The following is a 21,656-nucleotide window of genomic DNA, read 5'->3' as shown; positions in this document are numbered from 1 at the left end:
CTTTATCTTAAAATTGGAATAGAAATTTTAAATGTCTTATATAACTTAAGATACTGAATTTAAAATAATGTAGTATATTTATAATATATTGTTGGCATGCTTCCTAAGATGATAAGGTCATGCCTGACACTTGCACTTGTGGACATTCTATTAGAAAGCTGAAAATGTAAATCTATGCATCTTCCAATTTCTAATTTAAATATCACTGTCACAAAGAATGGTTTCAGCATTAAAAGATGATCGCTCTGTTGGTTCATTTTCATATGGTAAGTCAGAAAACTAGCTTTCTCCAATCTTCCCTGTCACCTTGTTAGCTCTGAAGTGAATTTTTAAGAAGACAAAGATAATATTCTGTTTTCTCTAATTTTTCTCCTTCTATCCTTTATAATTTCTACAGTGCTTTTCTAATAAGCATTTGACTGGCTTCTATGATAATACATGTAATTGTATTAGGCACTGGTTATACTTTCAAATTTAAACCTACAAACACTACATGCTTTAGAGGTGAGTCCTGTTTGTGAGTTTACCTCTGGCATTTAATACTAAAGATGTACTCTGCAAATCCAAATGAGAGACTATGTTTACAAAACAGCCAAGAAATCCAGCAGCAGATACAAAGGAGACATCACCCTAAAGTCAGAAATAAACTCTGCTGGTTAAAAATTCATGATAGTGAAGTAATACTAGCAAAACTAATGAGGACCTATGCCCCAAAATGATGATTTCATATTTACACTGAAGTCAGTATACATTTTAATTTTTCTCTGCTATAGTAACATTCATAAATGTGAAATTTTAAATACTATCTATTGATAGATGTTACTATTAATACATTAGCTGGACAAAGAATCACACATTTCAAATGCTTGGTACTTGCATAATTAAAATCTAGAGGAGTTTCACTCTAACACTGATAGATCTGTGGCTGCTTTGTGGCACTCTGGCTATGCCTGCAATTAATATAGAAAAATGTGTTCCTCTAGTAATGGTGATATTGCATGTGGCAGCTGTGAAGGTCACATCCTGAGAGGGGTGTTCTCCCCTGTTAAAAAGAAAAAAAGACTTGCACAAGACTACACAATTATAATTTGTGAGTACCAAAACTTGAGATAAGACCCCCTGACCATGGGCAAAGAAACACCTCATTAGTGGTGGTTTTTTTAAATTAAGTCAGGGGCAAGACAAATGGAAGGCCTTTGTTCATCCCAGCTTGATGCCCACCTTGGTGGCCAAAGCTGTTTCATGTACAGGGCACAGTCCCAAGAAACAGAAGGGGAGAGGGGAAAAAACTTGAGATTAAAACTTATGAAAATAGTAATTTTTATTGAAATGTCAACTATATTTATCTCAATAAATAGCACTACTTGGCTGGGCATGGTGGCATACACCTTTAACTCCAGCACGCGAGAGACAGATGTAGGAGGATCACCATGAGTTTGAGGCCACCCTGAGACTACATAGTGAATTCCAGGTCAGTCTGGGCTAGAGTGAGACCCTACCTCAAAAACCCCAAAAGGAAAATAAAATAATAAATAGCACTACTTGACTATTTCAGGTTAGAACTTGAAGGATGCAAAAGTTACCTCGATGCAAACAATTCCAGCATCTTCTCAACTTATTTTAGACCACTGCTTATTGAATGTAAATTCAGCCATTATCCCAAGATATTTATGTACCTCAGTTGAGTAGACAGTGATCATTAGGAGCCTCAGCTATGTAGACTAGGGTCTTTAGGCATCTTAGCTGAGTTTGTAATTGTATCTACATGTCTTGCTGTGTAGACAATGGTTCTTAGGAGCCTTAGCTGAGTAGACAGTGGCTCCTATTCAGCCATGTGTTGCTCTCAGCTTAGCTCAAGAATTTAAACAGTAAGCATGTGAACTATGTTCTAATTCATTTACTGACTTCCATATGGATAATGAAACACAGAAATAAGAAATGCATGTTCTTCCTTATTAAAACACTGTGAAAAGATTTTTTCGAAACTCGTTCTTCAATAAGGAATTGGTAAGAAAACTTGTCATGAAACTATAAAATATGTTACTATCCAACTCTCAAATAGAAAAAGAAAATTGTCACACTGTAGTAGAGTTATAGTGGATAAAAATCAAGGTTTAAAATGGGTGTGGGTTACCTAACTTTATGCAGTAAGCAAGAAGAGATATGGGTGCTGGTGCTTTCAGAAAGGAACAGTAGAAAGATATGTCTAATCTAATGGAAATGGTTACCCAAGGATTAGAGGGGAAACTAGCACTCTGAGATAAGAAAGACAATGTGTATTTCTGAGTGATAATGTTTTAAGTTTTGACCTTGAATTACTATCACAATTTTATTTTATTTTATTTATTTATTTATTTTTATTTATTTATTTTTTTTTTTTTTTGGTTTTTCAAGGTAGGGTCTCACTCTGGCTCAGGCTGACCTGGAATTCGCCATGGAGTCTCAGGGTGGCTTCGAACTTTTGGTGATCCTCCTACCTCTGCCTCCCGAGTGCTGGGATTAAAGGCGTGCGCCACCACGCCCGGCTATTTTATTTATTTATGTTTTTAAAGAGCAGTGGTTTATTCAGTTTGAAGGTCTGAAATATGGGAAGTTCAAGATCGGATGGCTGCATCTCAGAAGGGCCCTCTGGCTAGGCCATGATGTAATGAAGGGCAGCACAGGGTGAGGCAGAAAATCTTGGCTCAGTTCTCTAGTCTGCTGGTGTGTGTGTGTGTGTGTGTGTGTGTGTGTGTGTGTGTGTGTGTGTGCACATGTGTACATATGCATGTGGAGGCCAAAGGTTGATGTTGGGTATATTCCTCAATCACTCTTCGTCTTAGTTTTGGAAACAGGTTCTCTCACTGAGCCCAGTTCAGCTACACTAACTACCCATCAAGCCCTTGGGCTCCTCCATCCCAGTGTCCCCAGTGCTGGGATTTGAGAGATGTGCTGTGATACTCAGCATTTTCTTGTGGTCCAGGGACCTCTCACTAGCTTCACCACCTCCCTATAACACCACCCAGGTATGAAACACACAACCTGTGGAGTATGCAGCAGCAAGCTTGGCTGAGCCCTAGGACTCCCTGCCACCTGGCTCCAAACTCCATCCTAAACCTACATACTCCTCATCAGTCTACATGTAATCGAGGAGGCATAGGTTAGGCACTATTCTATGATTCAGGATGATAGCAGTGCACAAAATGGATAATAATCCCTATCTTCATGGAGTTGACCTAGTGAAAGAGAAAGACAAAGAACACCTACTTAGTGTATCACATGCAGGAGGTAAGAAAAAGCTAGAGAGACAGAGAAAAAGGGAAGGAGGATGGAGAGAGAAAGGACAGAGCAAAGAAAGGAGATGGAAAGAGATATAAACAGAGGAAGAGAGGAAGATGTTAGAACATGGGGTATGAGTGCATTATGAAAAATGGTTTTCAGGAAAATATTTCACTGATGTGACACTCTAGTCATAGGCTAAATACTGACCCACTAATATACTTTGGATGTCCCCACCAAAACTCATGCTGAAAAATAATGCCACTGTGAGGTATCAAGAGGTAGAGACTTAACCCAACAGTGGTATTTGAAGGTGGAGCTTCTTGGAAGTAGTTAAGGTTAAATGAGGCCATAATCCATTGGGATGGTTGGCTTTACAAGAAGAGGAGGAGGCTGGGGAGCTAGATCAGTAGGTAAAGTGCTTGCTATGTTAGCATGAGGACCCAAGTTCAGACCCACACACTAACATAAACGCTGAGCATCACAATTTTAAAATAGTTTAATTATAGAGCAAGACCTAAAAAACAAAAAAATTAACTGAAGAAAATGAGTAAGTATCAAGCTGAGACTGTGGTCCTATAAGAATCATGGGCACATGATAATTGTGGTCACATACAATCAAGGTTACATATAGAGTCATTTTTTAGCCTTAGAACACAGTGCTCTGATAATTCATTGCAGAATAAATTATAACATCAAAAAGACCATGATGAAATTTGAGCTACATTAATACACCTTGTTGTTAGTAGCAATGTTACCTTATTATTCTGAAGTGAATATATATTTATGATAAAACAGCAAAGTACTTTTCATTAACTTGTTGAGGCTTAAGTTAGAGAAAATATATGCAAATATAAAATACAAATGTTAAGAACCATAAGTTCTAATTAGGTTGATCGTAATCAACAGTTATTCACATTAATTTTTCTTTTCAAAAGTATCATTTTCTTTTCTACATTCTAGAAACACTCAGAAGAATTTGCAAATGAGCAGCAGAGAACACTTACAGTGTTTGTATTATTGACTTCATCTATCATTCAAATGAATCCAGGCTATGCCTAATTTCACATCAGGGACAGGAACTGGACATGATGACCCTAGGACATCTATGTTTCACTGCTGGACCATTTGCTATCCAAAGCTGAAAATTTTCACCATAAAAATAGGAAAGCCCTTACTGTGGGTTAAAATACATTAAATATATAAATACTCTATACTCATATTATCCATTTTTGTTCACCCCTGAAGCAAAATTGTTAAATACAGAGAAATCAGACCACTTTATAACTAATATCAGCTATATTTAAGTTACCAAGTAGTTGACTAGAACGAGTTATTTATTGTAGAAGACCAGAGCTAATAAATTCAAGAATAATAATCATATTTTTAAAATTACCATTTTAATACCTCTAGTGAAATAATTGATTCAAGAAACAAGCATAATTTTAATAGAACCATTAAGTGAAAGGTTATGAAGACTTTCATAGTGAGTCAGACTGGCCCATGTTCTTGGACCAACTGATCTTAACATCACTGACAATGATAGAACCATACTCTACTATAATGTAAGAGGAATTATATGGCAACATCAGTAGTATGAATGTTGTCTGTGGTGGTGTTGATGGTGATGTGTTGGTGTTAGACAGGGTCTTAGGCTTGCCCAGGCTGACCTGAACTCACTCTGTAGCCCAGGCCGGCCTCGAACTCACAGTAATCCTCTTACATGAGCATCCCTAGTGCTGATGTTAAAGGTATGCATAAGCACACCCATCTCAGTAATATGTTTTTTTATTAAAGGAAATTTTGTCTAAGCAGAATCAGTTCTCTATACCTGTCTACACAAATGATTAGTGAGAAGCAGCCATGTTGAATGATACCATGAGTCAAAATTGAGCCAGATCCTAAAGGTGAAAAAAAAAAAAAAGCTTCAAGAATAAATAATTTCCTTTCTTCACTAAATAAATGGCCACGAGGGGAAGAATAGTGGACTGTCAGTGACAAAGACTTAACATCCCTACCAACCAAATGTTATATGTGCTCCTTGTTTGTATCATGTTAAGACAATCCTGCTGTAGAAATGCATCTACCTCTTTAGACAGTAAAAATCAAACATGGACCATGGAAATGACATTAAGAAATTGCTGATGATATTTCAGGCCTGAAAAATATTACAGTTACATTATTGTTGATTTTCATTCTCTATTTGAGATGACTACCAAAATATTTCAGGGTAACAACATGCTTTCTAACTGCTAAATAGTACACTATTTTGGATTTACTTTAACATACACTACCGTGTTTCCACCCAAAAATGTGAAGGTGGGAATTGATAGACTAAGAATAACACTCATAATTATGGAAAATTGAGGCATCATGCAGAGGGTTTATTGTGCTTCTTTTGAATACTTTTGGATATTTCTATATTTTTTGTATATTTGTATATCTTTGATAATAGCATGTTAAGATAAAAGTAGAGGAATAAAAATCCCTCTCACAAGATTAGCTTAGATTAGACAAGTTCATAATGGCAGTGCCTCCATACTATGTTATATATTTTAGGTGAGAATCTTAGTTCCTAGGCATAATGTCTTATTGAAACCCAAGGGGAAAATTCTTATTATAGTTTAACTATAATGTATTTATTTTCATCCAGTTACATCTTGTAAGTTGTCAAGTTTTGTCATAGAGAGAAAGAACATAACATAGGGTCTAGTGTTTATAACAAGCTTACACCAAGGTACACCGACATTATACCCTCTTTTTAGTCCAAGTCACCTTGGTAGAACAGTCAAAAGAGTAAAAGGAAGTTGAACCAATTGAAAACAATTCATTTATTCAGCAGACATTCAGATAAAGTAAAGAACTCAAGAAGGTAAATTGTCATCCAGCCATTGTAAAGAAACTTTGGATTCTGACTGCAAATATGCATTGTTCACAGATTCTGCTTAGATGTAAAGCACTTCTTCTAATAGGTAGACGAACCAGGGGGAGAGGATGCCAGGCATGTTATAGCGGGAATGAATCAGTGAGAATCAGTTCAAGTTTAACCTGTATGAAAACACTACAAAAATGGATCTGACACCATTTTGATTTTAAAGCTTACCAAGACAACTAAGATGTCACCATGGATAACTATCTGTGATGTACATTTCATGAATATAGATATGTTCTTTTCAGACATATTCATCTACTTTTTTGTTGATAATCCTTGATAAAAGGAAACCTGGAATGGTGGTACACACCTTTATAATTAGCACTTGGGATGATAAGGTAGGAGGATTGCTGTGAGTTTGAGGCCAGTCTACAGCTACAGAATGAGTTCAGGTCAGCCTGGGCAAGAGTGAGACCCTACCATGAAAAAAGAGTTAAACAGGACTTTAACAAAACTGTTGCCCAAATGGGGACACATCTCTAGTCCTTGCCCATATGTGTGTCACTTGCCTGATTCCAGTAAGGGAGCCTAGAATGAGATTTATTTCTGTGGAATTCTTTATGGTCCTTTTACTCATTAGTGATCCCACTTTTAGGAATTTATATTCCATTAGTAGGAATGCCATTCTAGATTATAGAAGTAGTCTTTAATAACATTCACATAAAGAAGACTTGTGTGCTCAACACTTGCTATAAAGTATTCCACTTTTGCAAATATACTAATAGCTGTGTAATATCCTGATGATGAATACCATAATTCATTTCTTTTTTCTCTATTATATATTTAAGTAATGTTTTGAGATATCCTATGCATATTTGCAAATATCTATGCTCATTATCTTAAAATTTTTAAGATAAAGTTCCTTGTTACATTTTACATGTTTCAAAAGGTATCCTCTGACTTCGGAGATAGCTCAGCAGTTAAAGGTGCTTGCTTTCAAAGCCTGCTGGCCACAGTTCAATTCTCCAGTATCCATGTAAATCCAGATGCACAAAGGAGCAAATATCTTGTTCATTTGCAGCAGCAAACAGAACTGCACATGCCCATATTCATATTAATTCTCTCTCTTTCTGTCTTTCAATTAAATAAAAATAAATGTCATATTTTTATGTATTTATTTGATAGACAGAGAAAAGCAGATAGAGAGAAAATGGGTCTGCCAGGGGCACTAGCCACTGTAAATAAACTCCAGACACTTGTGCCACTTTGTGCTTCTGGCTTATGTGGGTGCTAGGGAATTGAATCTGGTCCAGAGGCTTCATAGGCAAGTGCCTTAACCACTAAGCCATCTCTCCAGCCCAATAATATATTTTAAAGAAATCATCCTCTGAAAATATTGTACCAACCCAGATTCCACACAAGAGTACAAAGAAATGCATGCCTTTTATGTAATAGTTGCACGAAAGTCCTGTTGGGCTTTTTCATTTAATGAATTGGTATGTCACAATAATCACTTTGTTTTTATGAACACTTCTGTGCTACTAGTGAGATGAAACTCTGACCTACCATATACTTTTAAAAGTAATTCAATCTGAAGGCATGAGTTAAGTATTTTGTGCATGCCTTGGCCCAGGGCTAAGTAGATTTGGACAATCTGTAGTCCCTATTTCATCAGGTTGAGCTTCCTCCAGCTGTATCACCACCCCTCAAGCTCAGCACTGATATGAATGCTCATTCATCTGAGCTTTCCCATTTTGTGCAGTACCCTGCTTTGTATAATATAAAGCCAACCACCTTTCCCAATAAATAACTGAGTAAAAATATTACCTTCCTGGTATTTGTTTTCTGAAAGTAATCTGACTTCTCCATTCTTGTTAGGTGCTCTTATAATCCACTAGTGTCTTCTTTCTGTCTATATGATTATTCCCTGTAGTCAATGTACTGGATTTTCAGCTAAACCAGATCTTGTTTGGTACTAAACTTATTTTTTTTAATTAATTAATTTATTTATTTATTTGAGAGCAACAGACACAGAGAGAAAGACAGATAGAGGGAGAGAGAGAGAATGGGCGCGCCAGGGCTTCCAGCCTCTGCAAACGAATTCCAGACGCGTGCGCCCCCTTGTGCACCTGGCTAACATGGGACCTGGGGAACCGAGCCTCGAACCGGGGTCCTTAGGCTTCACAGGCAAGCGCTTAACCGCTAAGCCATCTCTCCGGCCCTTAAACTTATTTTTAATTAAGTATTTTTCTTTCGATGTGCATTATAAGTTGGGCAGTGACATCAATAGGGAACATGCTAAAAGTCTCAGGAGATTATGTTTACATTGGTGAACATACAGGGAAGTTTTAACATCCAACAGTAACTCCACTTCAGAAGTGGTCAGGAGAACAGTGATGGACCAACAAGAACAGACGCATACTTGACTAAAATATAGGTGAAGGGGCAATTTATTAGCTTTCTAGTTTCTGAAATGTCTATGTCTGTAATGCAACACAAGGTCAGAATGCCCAAGATGATAAATCTTTATAAGGAGATGACTTAGCAAAGAGAAGTAACTTAAACTGATGACATTTTTGATCAGATAATGGAAGATATGATGGGCTATCCTAGCCACAGAGCAAGACTAAATAACCCATGGCCCAACTTTCAATGTCTTCTGGACAGTTCTGTACACTTTTTATAAAGTTGGTATCTCTTTAGGCCATGATAGGCACCTCTTCAGTGTACAGTCTTTTTCATCCAGAGACCTGTTACTGGGGGGAAATGGCATTGCCAATGACATCCTAGACACTATGTCCCTTGCAAGACATATTGATTTAGGTAGACTAACTCTGACATCCTACTTCTCCTTCTAAGTAGTTAGAAAATGTGATAGCCCTTGATACATCATCAACCTTATGAGCCAAGATGTAGTTTGTTTTCAGAACAGTCCCCAAGAAAGTCTTACTGTCAGCTATTCAGCCCCATGATTTTTGTGTCTGGCAGATGATCACCCTGTGTTGAAAAGGAGAATAAACAAACCCTATGCAACATGAGCTTTTTGCCTTTCTATAAAAGTAAAATTTTCATCCAACCATGAGGTGGCACTGTCATTCAGAGCCAGAAGTTCTTCGTACTCATGCTTCTTTTCATTTTATACTCAAGGCAAACTTTCTTTGATTTCTTCACTTAAAGAAGCAACTAATGATTCTCCAGCACAAAATTTTAAACTACCCATTATTCGACAATGACTTCCATGTAATAATCCTAATTTTGAGACCTTCAACTTACATGTTTACTACACTTCTATGTACTACATAGGTCAGTGTGTCTAGTGCCAGAAGGTGCTACATGGGTGACTGGGGGAAATAACCAATATCTGTCCAAGCAACTCACGGTCTAACCTACTTAGCAACAAATAACCTGTTGTGATGCCCACACAAGTGCAATAGTGGCACACAGCCATGGTGGGGAACCAACTGCTCTTGATTTGGCTAACTGATCCCCTCAGTGGTATGAGACCCATAGCTGGAGCTGGGAAACAAGTCAGAACCATATCCAAACATAAGCCCACTCTCCAATATCAAGCTACCACTAATCATGGGCTACAAGAGGACCTACACATATTAAACTCTCTATAAAAAAAGTAAGGGTTATCTCATTTGTCCTGGTGCTAACTTACTCTCCGTTGGAGAATCTGCTTCTCTTTTTCAGATAGATGCAGATCCTAAGGAGAGAGCCACCCCATCATACCTCAAAAGGGCCTGGGCTGAAACTAAGGAAAATTGGTGAAACAAGAAAGGATGCTGTTTTCCTGATGAACCGGATACTAGCACAAGGGGGAAGGAGACCAACACAGAGAAAAATCAACTCCTACCAAATCAGAGAGCCAGGGCCTCAGAGGCCCCCAACACCTCAGCACTGAAGCAGACCAAAAATGAACCCAACATGGCTCAGGAAAACTTTGTGGAAGAGGGGGCGGAAAGAATGTCAGAGTCACATGTTGGGTCATGATATGCAGAGACATTTACCGTACCAATAACTGTGGACTAACTCCACAATGCACGACCCATATACCTCAACAAGGAGGGGCCAATGGGGAAGGGGTAGGTCATGGATGAGCCTAATAATGGTACCAAACTGCGTGTATTTGCTGAATAGAAAACTAATTTAAAAATAAAAGAGATTAACTGCTGTATATAGCAGAATGTTCTTTGCTATTAGATCAGAAAATAGTCACTACTGACTCAAATAGCACCACTGTGCATCTTTTCAAGTCCAATCAACACAGAATGCTGAGATATGCACAATGGCATTTTCCCATGGGCTTTGTGAGGCAACATGGACCAACAAAAATTGATTTTGGGGGTCTCAACTCATTGAATTGCATACTCTCCACCTTTCCTCCATATATAACATTGAGCATGTCTTACATGCCTGCAATTCATAACTATATCATAAATATATCATAAGGGTCATGAACACAAATGTTTGAAACCTGGGGGCTGGGGAAGGAAGGATATTTACTTCAAAATAGAAAACTACCAAGTAAAATGTAATATATGGTGATTTAAGTAGCTATACGTTGACACTGTAATTAATATGAACATCACCAATGGTTAGATGTAGTATTCATAAACCTGCCCACATTTGGAAATCATTTGTAGAATATATTGCTCTCATTTTGCAAGAATTCCTAAACATGCATGATAACCATTGAAATCTAGCCTTCAGGGCCATTTGTTACAAGAATAAATCCCTTCTCTACACGAAGACCAGTTTCTTTTGCACGAAAATGAATAAATTCATGTTTTGAATTCAATAAAATACAGGGTGAAAAAAAGAGAGAAAGTGATCATGCCATTAAGAATCAGCTGATCAGGGTAAGGGGGCAGCATAGCAGCCACACCAAAGCAGCCTAGGGAGAGAAATAAATAGAAACACAGCAAAATACACTCTTCTACTGAAAAGTGAGAGTATGAGTTATTATCAACCACCACAGAGAAGCAGGAGAGACCAAGATTTTCCACAAAGGGGGAAAATCGCCAGAATGCTGACAAGGCACCAGCCCAGCCAGCAGCACAGAGCTGCAGGAGCAGAAACAGGGTCGATTTTTCACTCACATCAGTCTCCTCACAAAGCGAAGAAACGAAGAAACCTGAAAGTGACCATCAGAGACCAGCTGAGGAGCTGCTAAAGGAGGACACAGATGAAACCGGCTGGGCGGCTCTGGTGTGACTCAAATCTGACACCCTGAAAAGTCTCCCATCCTCCAGCAATCAGGGCCATGAGCGTCTGGGGAACTCATTCACGCCCAGCCACTCAGCACTGAGAGGGGTCATAGCGGGCACTCAGCATTTGTGAGATTGGAAGCCATCCCAAAACGTAGTAGGGCCTACTTATACAAAGCCAGATACACAGGCTTGCAGTGGAAGTTCTTATTTTTCTTTTCATGTCGGAAAAGGTTATATATCACATTTGAATGGTACATTCTTGGCAGTCTTTATCCTTCTCCAAAGGCTATATTTTGGTGTTGCCTATTGTTGCCTCTGATGTTTCCTGGTTTTTCAGGGTCTTTGTCTTTTTCTTCTCTCGCTATTGGGGGCAGAGACTGACTGGACCCAGGCTGACTTGGAACCCATTTCAGTCTAGAAATCTCAGTGTCCTAGTTGATGGGATTAAGGGTGTGGAGCAACACACACCCTTACCGACTTTGGCTCTACTAGATCAACTGTTTAGTTTGATACCCACACTTGTATAAGGACTCTGGTGGTTTCCACTGAATGTCTATATTGCTCAGTTGAATTTTCAAATTTTCCAGTAAGTTGCTTCACCGAATATACTACAATACTTGAATATCAGACAAACCCAAAACCTAGGGTCACTTCTGCTCTTTACCTTGGAGTATAAGAGCTACTCTTGACACCTTAAACTCATACCCTAAAGATTTATACAGTCAAATTTACATGGCAACAAGCACTTCAGATAATTAGAAAACCCAAGCATCAAATTAACTCAAGATGCAAGAACCTATACATTATAATACAAGAAACACAAAATTTCAATAAAATATAATCCCATCAAACATTATAAGTTCACCAGAAATAACCTGCAGTGAGACTTATTTAGATGAAATGTCTGACAAGGATTTTTTTTTAAAAAATGATTTTATCTATGCTCAAAGGAATCAAAGAAGAAAACCAACATCTGAAGATATCCCAAGAAAACATAAGAAATTGAGTTAATGGATTAAGCAGGTAAATTCAAAATATGGTAAGGAAATATAAATAATAAAAATAACAAGAAGAAATACTAGAAAGGAGAAACAGAGTAAGTCAAATTGAAAAATCTGTAGAAAGTCTCACCAGTAGAATGGATCAAGGAGAGGACAGCATATCTAAACCAGAAGACTACATGGCAGACCTAAAACATGCAAAAGAGAGAAGGACAAACTAATAAGAAGGCATGCATGGGAATTTCAAGACATTCAGGGTAATATTAAGAGATGAAAGATTAGAATTCAGGGAATAGTAGAAGGAGAAGAAATTCACTCCAAGGGCATAACAGGTATTTTCAACAAAATCATAGAAGAAAGCCTTCCCCTATTAGTAGAAGTGGTGCTAATATAGATATAGGAATCCTATAGAACATGAAACAGACAAGATCAGGAAAGAACTTCTCACTGTCATATAATTAAACTACAAAACACAAAAAATTATGTGTGTTTGTGTGTGTGTGTGTACATACATATATATGTATGTACATATATATGGAGAGAGAGAGAGAGAAAGCAGTTAGAGAGAAAAACCAAGTCACATACAAAGGCAAGTCCATCAGGGTAACAGTAGATTATTCAAAACAGTCTTCAAATGTCAGAAGGGCTTGAACTGATATATTCCAAGTTCTCAAAGAAAACAACTGTCAACAAAGGTTACTTTATCTTGCAAACCTATCCTTTCAAACAGAATTAGGACATTCCACAACAAAAGCAGGCTAAAGGAATATGTGAAGACAAAGTCACCTCTAAAGAAAATACATGACAGGATCCTCCATAATAAAGAGAAAACATACACACACACACACACACATATAAGAAGCCTGGGAAAAGCAAACCATACTCCAATACTAGTTAATACAAGAGAGAAAAAGTAAAACTGGAAGAACTACAAAACAATAAAAATGGCAAAAATAAGTACATACCTTTCAATAATAACTCCTAATATCAATGATTTCAATGTCCCAACCAAAAGACACAGGTTTGCAGACTTAGTTAGAAGGCAGAATCCTTCCATTAGTTGCCTCCATGACACTCACCTTTCAACAAATGATGGACAGTATCTTAGGTTGAAAAGATGGAAAATGGTATTTCAAGTAAACAGGCCTAGGAAACAAGCATGGGTCATTACCCTAATATCTGACAGGATAGAATTCAACCAACATTAGTTAGGAAAGATAATAAAGGTCACTTTATATTGATTAAAGGAACACTCTAACAGGAGGGCATTACAATTGTAAACATATATGCACCTAACATGGGGGCTCCCAATTTCATCAAACAAACACTATTAGAACTAAGGTGACAGATAACACCAAACACAGTTGTAGTGGGTGACTTCAACACCCCGTTCTCATCAATAGACAGGCCATCCCAGCAAAAAAAATATACAGAGATGCATCTGGATGAAATGAGAACAAATGGACCTAACAGATATATACAGGACATTTCACTCAAATGCTGCAGAATACACATTCTTTCAGCAACACGTGGAACAGTCTCTAAAATATACCATATATTAGGACACAAAGAAATCTTAACAAATATAGCAAAAATGAAATAATTCCTTTCACTCTAACTGATGAAAATGGGATCAAACTAATAATAAACTAATAAATAATGCTATAAATTTAAGGTGCCTTCTATGTATTATGGAAACACTTTTGAATACTTTATCTCATGTTTATAAAAAATTAAGGCTATAGTGCTGGAGAGATGGCTTAGTGGTTAAGACACTTGTCTGCAAAGCCAAAGGACCCAAGTTCGATTACCCAGGACACACATAAGCCAGATGCACAAGGGGTGCACGTGTCTGGAGTTTGCTTGCAGTGGCTGGAGGCCCAGGCATGTCCATTCTATCTCTCTCTCTCTCTCTCTCTTTCTTTCCCTGCCTCTTTCTCTCTCTCTTAAATAAATAAAGAACAATTAAAATTTTATTTAAAAAATTAAGGCTGGAGATATGGCTTAATGGTTTAGGTGCTTGCCTGCAAAGCCTAAGGACCCAGGTTTGATTCTTCAGGCCCCATGTAAGCCAGATACACATGGTGACATATGCTTCTAGAGGTTTTTTTTTTTTTTTTTTTTTTTGCAGTGGCTAGATGCCCTGATTGCCAATTCTCTCTTTCTCTACCCCTCCCCCACTTCTTCCCTCCATCTCTCTAAAAATTTTAGACATTGTGGTGGTTTGATTCAGGCGTCTGCCATAAACTTAGGTATTCCAAATGCTAGTCTCCTTAGCTAATGGCAATTGGAAACTAAAGCCTCCTGGAGGCAGTGTGCTGTTGGAGACTGGCTTGTGGGAATTGAAGCCAGTTTCCCCTTCCAGTGCTTGGCACACTCTCCTGTTCCTGTTGCTCACCTGATGTTGATGAGGGAGTGATGTCCACCCTCTGATCATGTTATCTTTTCCCCCTTCCATTCTGGAGCTTCCTCTCTAGTCTGTAAGCCATAATAAACCATTTTCCCCCACAGGTTGCTTTTTTTTTAAATTTTTTTTAAATTTATTTATTTGAGAGCGACAGACACAGAGAGAAAGTCAGATAGAGGGAGAGAGAGAGAATGGGCGCGCCAGGGCTTCCAGCCTCTGCAAACGAACTCCAGACGCGTGCGCCCCCTTGTGCATCTGGCTAACGTGGGACCTGGGGAACCGAGCCTCGAACCGGGGTCCTTAGGCTTCACAGGCAAGTGCTTAACTGCTAAGCCATCTCTCCAGCCCGGTTGCTTTTGATTATGTGAATTCTGCCGGCAATGCAAGCCTGACTGCAACAGACATCATAGAAAATACCCTAAATAATTACAGAATGAATATGGTAGATGTAAATGAATAAGTGTTCACTTAAAAAGTTTTCTTCTAGGCTGGAGAAATGGCTTAGCAGTTAAGGCACTGCCTGTGAGGCCTAAGAACTTAGGTTCAATTCCCCAGAGCCCACGTAAGACAGATGTACATCATGGTGCATGCATCTGGTGTTTGCATTCGCTGGAATCTCTGGAGCACCTTTTCTCTCTTTCTCTCCCTCCCTCTCTCTACTATCATCTATCTCTTTCTCTCATATATATTTTTTAAAGTTCTCTTCTACCAAGTATGGTTTTCACCCCTATATCCCCAATACTTGATAAACCAAGGCAGAAAGTATCAAGAAAGAGTCCAAGGCCAGCCTGAGCTACATAGCAAGTTCTAAGCCAGCCTTGCCTACATATTGAGACTGTATGAAAAAAAAAGTTTGGAAAATTAAATTAAGTAGATTTTTATTTTATTTTATTTTATTTGCTTAGGGATGAATTTATGATAGGTGCTCTTTTGAAACACGTCAGCGGATCCGAGCCAGTGTTGATAGCATCAGATGACATGCTCTCTGAGTCAGTCACTGTGCACTGCTGGGACAACTTACCTGACAGCTTAAAAGGACTTCGGTTGGCCATGGGTTCAGTGAGTCGTGGTTACCTGGTGCCATTACTTGAAAGCCTTTGGCAAGGCAAAAGAACAGGGGACTGGCATGGCAGAGGAGAGCTGCTTACTTCAAGGCATCTAGAAAGAAAGAGGCAGAAACAGGAAGGGGCTAAGGACAAGACCACATGCAGGCCTCCCGTAACCCACTTCTTCTCATCGGCCCCCCAACCCCTAATAGCCCATTCAGCTATGAGCTCATGGATTAATTAATCCATCACTTAAGTTTCAATCCTCATGATCCAATCACCCTCTAATACCACCTCCCTCTGGTCTCTAAGCCTCACACATGGGACTTGGGGAAAAGCACTTCATATTTAAATCATGACACTTGGGTAGATCTGACCAGTTGACCAGTACCCATGAATGGGGGAATAATTTCTCAGAAACTAGCGAAAATTCCCATATTACTCTTACTAAACCAATCACCGTTCCTCACAGAGAAAGCCACCCACATGCTAGAGAATGCCTTTTTCTGGTAACTGAATGACAGTGAGCTCTGCGATCCATACTGAGCATGCTGGGCTGAGGTGGTTTTGTTTTGATTTTTTTTATTATTATTATTACTTTTTACTGTGAATAGTTCTACTCTCCGTGCTGAGCTGTCATCCCTCCTCACACTAATTGAGTCTGTATGCTGACTGTAGCTCAGAGCAGTCATGGAAGGTCCTCAGAATAGGGTTGCCAATATATGCAGGGCTTTTATCGCCATCTTTTTTATAGTTCTGGAGCTACCATAATTCTAATCTCTGTTTAAAATGAAAAATATGAAGCCGGGCGTGGTGGCGCATGCCTTTAATCCCAGCACTCGGGAGGCAGAGGTAGGACGATTGCCATGAGTTCAAGGCCACCCTGAGATGACAGAGTTAATTCCAGGTCAGCCTGGACCAGAGTGAGACCCTACCTCGAAAAACCAAAAAAAAAAAAAAAAAAAAGAAAAGAAAAATATGAAGAACTCAATGTAAATATTGTAGAATACAGTCTGATAATGAAATACTTATTTTCATGTACACGTTTTCTCTTTCTAAACAAGCTGTTGCCCTTGACTGAATATGGAAGTGGCCAATATAAAGTCAGGTCTGTGAGGTTTTCAATAGAGGTGCATACATTTATTTAGCTAGTGATTTCATGAAGGGATTGCAGTTTCTGAAATATTTTGCCTTTTACTCTTTACATAACTTATAAACTATGGAAGTACTATCACCCTCTTAAGAAGTATATATTAGGGCTGGAGAGATGGCTTAGCTGTTAAGCGCTTGCCTGTGAAGCCTAAGGACCCCGGTTCGAGGCTCGGTTCCCCAGGTCCCACGTTAGCCAGATGCACAAGGGGGCGCACGCGTCTGGAGTTCGTTTGCAGAGGCTGGAAGCCCTGGCGCGCCCATTCTCTCTCTCTCCCTCTATCTGTCTTTCTCTCTGTGTCTGTTGCTCTCAAATAAATAAATTAAAAAAAAAAGAAGAAGTATATATTAATGGTCTGGGGAAAATAAATATAGGTTGTCATTTTGGCCATGAATGAGTCTCCAGAGATTCCTCAATATGTCTAAAGTTCCTTATCCATACAGCAATGAAAATATTATGATCCATTTTACTTGTACTTATCACTAAGCTTCCCTCGGACAGGTAACCCAGATCCAAAAGCTCGAGTTGCAGATTTGTGTTTTAAAACTACATGTTCCATGGAGAATAGAAAAATGAGTCTGTTTGTTTTTTTTTTTTTTTTTAAGTGAACTAATAAACCTATTCCCTGAAGCTCAGCGATGACTTTTCTCTTTTCTCCTTTATTTGGGTATGTCATTACCTTTTTTTTTTTTTTTTTTTTTTTTTTTACATGTGTTTCTTTAAAAGCCACAGAAGCACATTGCCCTGCCTAGCTTTGTGACATCACGAGTGTAGCAACCAATGGGGACACAGATTGGCACCAGGCTCCATCTCTGCAGCCAGGAGAGCCTCCTGGAGAGAAGAGGCTGGTGGCCAGCCCACCGCGCTAATTTCCAATGATCCTGACCTGCCACCGCGGTCCATCCTCGATGTTCTGGATGCTGAGCAGCGGCTTTGAGGACGACACTTTCTTCTCGTGAGTGCCTGCCCAGAGGATGTTGGGGCAGAATGCAGGAGTTAGGGGGGAAGAGGAGGGGAAGAGGTTTGGGGGTGCACGGGGTGAGGAGGTGAGGCATTGAGGGGTTGAGGTGAGGAGGATTTAGAAGCACCGGGTAAAGAGAGGAGGACTTGATAACGTTAGGTGAGGAGAGAAGGACTTGGGCACCTGGGCTCCCTTGCCGGTGCAGCCTGCTGCAGCCTGGTCTCTGTACCCCTAGTCCTTGTGGCAGCCACAGGCTTTGCAGATGGTGGTCTGCCTGCTGTTCTGGTGGACCCAGAAAGAAACAGGTTCTGGAGTACCCTTCCACAACCACTTTCTTCGAAGGTAGCAGGAGTTTTCTAGGTGAACATCAGTGTGATGGCATTCCTCCCTATGGTGTTCTAGGGTGGCCATCAGTGTGACAGCAGCTGTTCCCATGGATTTCTAGGGTGACCATCAGTGTGACAGCAGCGGTCTCCATGGATTTTTTATGGTGGGCATCAGTGTGACAGCAGCGGTCCCCATGGATTTCTAGGTTGACCATCAGTGTGAAAGAGGCATCCCCATGGATTTCTAGGGAGGCCATCCATGTGACGGAAATCATCCCCATGGATTTCTAGGGAGGCCATCCATGTGAAGGAAATCATCCCCATGGATTTCTAGGGAGACCATTGGTGTCACAGCTGCCACCCCCATGGATTTCTATGGTGGCCTTGGTGTGACAGCAGCTCTCCCCGTGGTTTTCTAGGGAGGCCATTGGTGTGACAGCAGCTGTCCCCATGGTTTTCTAGGGTGGTCATTGGTGTGACAGCAGCCGTCTCCATAGATTTCTAGGGAGGCCATCGGTGCAGTGAGGTGAAGACCCACTGAGCTGCATAGTTGCTTGTTGCAGTGGCAAATTGTTTATCCCTTTGCTATTGTCAGCAGGACTGGTCTTTTTCAAACAATGCTGGTTCTATCCAACCACACGGGGATTGGAGACAGAGACACAGGTGGCACATTTGAAGCCTCAGGTGACAAGTGTCATCACCCTGTAAATGGTTCCCATGAAATAAGGACTTTGAAGAAACCAGTTTCACCATTATCTAGTTTTCTGGAGTGTCTGTTTGCTCTGTAGCCCTGGCTAGCCTAGACTTGCTCCAGCCTTAGCCTCCTGACTGCTGGGGTAACAGGTGTGAGCCACTGCACCTGCTTTCTGGTTTTTAAAAAATTCTCCCTGTAGCATTATATAAAGAAACTGCATATTTTACTGAATCTGTAAGATGGGTGTTTGGGGTTTCTTTTTCATTCAAGTACTTTTGCCACTTTGAACTTTGACTTGGTGTCCAACTTTATTTTGTTCACTTAAGTTCTCTATGTTGCATGGAGATCATTTTTTTAAAGGATTAAAATGTACATTTTACTATCCAAATTTCTTTGATATTTTGTTTATAATGAGTGATGTAACATATAATTTCATGTGTTGGCACTGATACTAAAAGAAAAACAACAAAAATGATAATGGATACAAAAATAAGATAATGAACATATCCCCTAATGGTTATTCATTATATTTAACTGGCGTGTGGGCTTGAGAAAATTTTATCAACAAAATTCTTTAGAATTTTGAGAATATTTGCACTTGGTATTATCTGAGCATAGTAAAATGTTTAAAAGCCTCAGCGTATGAGCTATGTATATTCACAGCTGTCACAGTGTTTCTTGTGTGTGGGTGATATCAGTACAATGGGTAAGCGATAGGATTATGATGTAATATTTTTGAGTTGTATCCTTGCTTGGTTATGGCAAGAGGAGCAATGTCTTACTTGAACATGCAATTTAATCTGTAATTGGTATCTTCTGGTCTTTAAACTATCAAGCAGAAGTGTAATTTAAGCCATTGGTCAGTGCTTTCTGAGCAAAGGTAAGAACTCAAAATTTCAGTACAGAAATAGCAACAGACCGGGGGCAGGAGGCACACACCCAGAAGCACTTTTCCCCATGTGTAGGACGGAAGAGAGCACAGGTTAGGTCTTTTCTACACTCATTTTTGTAGCTTTCAGATACAAGCAGACATTATAATAAGAACATAAAATAAAATTATAACTGCATTTATAAAAACTGGTTCGTGCTTGTAATTTCTTTATTCTACAATTCATTGTACATAGAGCAAATCCACTTGGGGATAAGTGAGGAAGAAAATGTGAATAGCGGTGAGCTAGAATCCATGGTCTGTCTTGTAGTTGGTTTGTAATATTTGTTGATTGCTGAAAGTAATTGTTATGTTCATTAAACACATGTCAACAAATGTTGATGTTCATTAAACACATGTCAACAAATGTTGATGTTAGCCTTGTCTAAGTAGAATATTACTATTTTCTAAAAAAATGTTTCATAATCAAGGACAGTCAGTAGAAGTATATAGCACTTATTTTTCTTGGATATAAAATTAGAATCATTGTTTTAAGACTAGAAAAAATTTATTGTTACATTGTTAAATGCCGAAAAGATTTTAATAAAAGTAGAATTAAAATCTAAACTATGGAATTAAATTTTAAGTTTCAATGTTTACCTCCTCATACAGTGTATCTTAAAAGTGATATTTTAAATTTTGCATATCTTGGACATAAATGTTTTTGCATATATGTTATGCCTCACAGCTGAATATCAGTGAACACCATATTCAAATATTTTTTTTAATCATCTTGGACGAAAATACAAACATTTCACGCTGGTACTTCCTCCCATTCAATTTTCTCTTAAGAATATTAATTTTCAGCCGGGCATGGTGGTCCACACCTTTAATCCCAGCACTTGGGGGCAGAGGTAGGAGGATCACCAAGAGTTCGAGGCCACCCTGAGACTACATAGTTAATTCCAGGTCAGCATGGACCACAGTGAGACCCTACCTCGAAAAACTGAAAAAAATAGAATATTAATTTTCTCTCAAAGTTGTATTGGATTAATAATGAGATTATAGATTGTCGATAAAAAGGCTTTTTTTAAAAATGTAAAGAAAGAATAAATGAAAAAGGTTTTTTATGGTTAAGGAGAAATTGTCAGGTAATTTAATGAGGTAAAATGATTTGGGCATCTATTTAATACCCTAAAGTAGTGTCTATTTTGAACAAATTTAGGTATAGCCTGTATAATTCAGAATGTTATACTTGGCACAGAAACATGAATGGTGGTAAGTCTTCTGAGCCACAGAAATGAAATTGTAACCAGGGAAATCTATAAAGAATAGCTGTGTCATATACCTTACCAGCTATTAGTAACTACATGCTCAAAACCAGACTAAATCTATTAGCCTTTTTTTTCCCCCAGAATTTAGGTACTTTATTTATTTATTTATTTTTTGATGCAATTGTGAACGGGAGTGATTCTCTGATTTCATCTTCTGTGTGTTTGTTGTTAGTATATATGAAGGCTACTGATTTCTGTGTATTTATTTTGTATCCTGATACATTGCTGTAGGTTTTGATCAGCTCTAACAGTTTGCTAGTAGAGTCTTTAGGGTCCTTTATGTGTAGAATCATGTCATCTGCAAATAATGATAATTTGATCTCTTCCTTTCCAATTTGTATCCCTTTTATGTGTGTCTCTTGCCTTATTACTATGGCTAAGACTTCCAAAACTATATTAAATAAATGTGGGGACAGTGGACACCCTTGTCTTGTTCCTGATTTTAGTGGAAAAGCTTCCAGTTTTTCCCCATTTAGTAATATGTTGGCTATAGGCTTGTCATAAATAGCCTTTATTATACTGA

At 38.7% G+C, this 21,656-nt stretch overlaps 1 non-coding gene across 1 annotated transcript; it reads left to right on the top strand.

Annotated features, from left to right (window-relative positions):
* The first annotated feature begins 1,114 nt into the window (after positions 1–1,114).
* On the top strand, positions 1,115–1,259 carry LOC123457462. Its single transcript, XR_006635021.1, has one exon. It is a non-coding gene; the product is annotated as a small nucleolar RNA SNORA48 (small nucleolar RNA).
* The last annotated feature ends 20,397 nt before the right edge of the window (positions 1,260–21,656 follow it).

Source organism: Jaculus jaculus, unplaced genomic scaffold, assembly GCF_020740685.1.
Source record: "Jaculus jaculus isolate mJacJac1 unplaced genomic scaffold, mJacJac1.mat.Y.cur mat_scaffold_56_1_539194_arrow_ctg1, whole genome shotgun sequence".
NCBI classification, from domain to species: domain Eukaryota; kingdom Metazoa; phylum Chordata; class Mammalia; order Rodentia; family Dipodidae; genus Jaculus; species Jaculus jaculus.
This window is presented reverse-complemented; position numbering and strand designations above follow the sequence as displayed.